Here is a 2,520-nt window from a genome sequence, read left to right on the forward strand (position 1 = left end):
GAGTTCGAAAGTCATTAATGAATACAAGCAAAATATGCGTGCATATAGCAAATAATAATGATATATTTAATTAAACAGTAATATTTTAATTCCAGTTTGGCTAAGTACGGGTTGCCCGTAGCCTAACGAAGGTCATTTGGGGAATTCGTTCGCTTACCTGTGATGGCAACTTCACGTATAAGATGCTGGGCGATTTTCGAGCCCTCTTTGTGGATAAGCTGCCTGTTATACGCGTGGTATATCATTGGAACACGAATGTTTCATTATTTGTAGCGCATTAGTGATAATTAATAGGGGGCAGATGCGCGGAATGTATGGGCCTACTGTTACCAACAACGAAGTGATGCGACTTGTATCAAGGGCGCCAGCAGGATCTTATCTCATAGAGGGCAAAGCATGCGAGTTAGATCAACTGACAGACCAATTGACTCATTAAAATCGTATTCCTTAAACAGGTTTGTTTCTACTTATATTATCTTACGAAGGGGCAAGATAATATAAGTATAGATCTTGCACGTGGCTTTATGAGAAAATAGAAAGGTCGACTCAGCGCGTGTATTAAAACGAATTTACCCTTACAAAATACTATTCGTTTGTATTTTTATTCTAAAAAAATAAAGTACAAAGCTTAAACATAAAGCAAATCTAATGAGAAGGGGTTGCTATATCATTTGTAAAAATTATTTTTATCAATGTTATAGATCTTCAACAGATGGCGCCATATACTAATCGTTAAGAAAATTTTTAAAATTTTATTCTAATATGTTAAATAAACATTTAAATATTATAAAATCCAAAAATAACATTTTCAGTCTAAAAAATTAGTTTTAAATAATACATATAAAGAAAAAAACGAAGAGGTTCTAAGGTAGAATGAAGGTGAAATTCCGTTCACAGCACGTAATTTATCAGTAAGATTTATACTATGAGTCCCCGTCTTTTTCATGCATCGATTCCTTTTAAGGAAATCCTTTTTCTACTGACCTCCTAAGGGGAGTCGATACATGAAAACGGTTACACTTTAGGAGCAGCGAATTAGATGCATATTGTATATGCATATATCCAAGAATTTTTATGTATGCGTGTACAATATGTATCTAATTTGCTCATCGACGCCATTTGCAAACCCTCATTTATACAAACGCTGTTAATATTTGGCCTGTATTCAATTATCTGGGATTGTCAAGCTGGTGAACCTAAGACGTAACAAATAACATGCTTTTCTTCTCCACAAAATAATGATTTATATTAAAATGTATGGCCCTATGCTGTAAAATAAAACGTGAGGCCCTAGGCTGCGGCTTGTTTAAATTTACATATAAATCCGGGCCCGAATCAATATCCATTTGGCCAGCCCGGTCCTCAAACACGAAAGGGGCCCTCTAAAATTTCGTGTATTTATGTGAATGATATAAGTTCACGTGTGTCCCAGATTCGATCTCATCTCTCGGAAACTCTAAATGTAGTTATTAATAATTAATATTATAATTGCATCTGTATTGATCAAGAAAATTTATAGGTTTTCTTTTCTATTTTTAATGATATTTTCTTATTAATAAAACTGTTATTTTATCGATTTATGTACTGTACTTTCTATTACTGTTACTAGGATTGCAGATAAGTAAAATAAATATATCTGTAAGTGGTTTCGTAGTTTCTACTGTAGTTATCTGTCGAATTATCTTGGATACTTTCCTGTACTTCGTATTGTTTGTCTCTCGACAATTATGTTAATAGAATTTATTATATTTTAGTGTCTTGAATTGCAAGGTAAACAATTCCCCTGGCTTAGGGACATAAAAATATATGACTAATTTTTAAAAAATGTTGGCACACATACACGCACAGAATTTTTCCCTCTTGACATTTTGGATTCAGGGGTCTCAAAACGTGGAAATTTCAAAAAAATCCGTAAGGTCGATTATAATACTTTCCCTTGTTATATACGTAGCCGCCGGGAAAGTAACACTAGGGATAATCAGCCATTTCGGTCATTATGCCATTCCTCATCCTTTCTGAATGAGCTGATTAGGTTGTCATTCAAGGTGAGAAATGGCTAACGAAAACCCAACGGGAATGATATAGAAATACGAGAAAATCAGAATCGAATTTGAACCCAAATTCCCTCAAGATAACAGATAATCGTAGAATAATCATTCTTTCAATTCCATAAAAAAATCTTTCGTCATTCTTCTATGATAAATTATGATTAATTATTTAACAAATTATAGTAAAACCTGTCTAAAACAAACCCTTTATAAAACGGAATCCTGAACGAAACGATTTTCCATATTAATTACTATTATAAGTTGAAAATCTGTCTAACACGGAAGCAAAAGATTCTTTGAGTATCTGAATTTTGTGATGTAAAAGAAACTAAATTTTAAATTGTAATTAAAATATATTCTAAGAGTAATAGGTTTTAAACAGATTTTTTTCCCTCTGTCACCCACGTTTCGGCCTTTTTTCATGTCTTTGAAAAATAAATTGGAGAAGACGTTCTAAATACAGTCAAACTTC

Source organism: Centruroides sculpturatus, unplaced genomic scaffold (assembly GCF_000671375.1).
Source record: "Centruroides sculpturatus isolate CEXI.00-Female unplaced genomic scaffold, Cexi_2.0 scaffold1938, whole genome shotgun sequence".
In the NCBI taxonomy this organism is placed as follows: Eukaryota; Metazoa; Arthropoda; class Arachnida; order Scorpiones; family Buthidae; genus Centruroides; species Centruroides sculpturatus.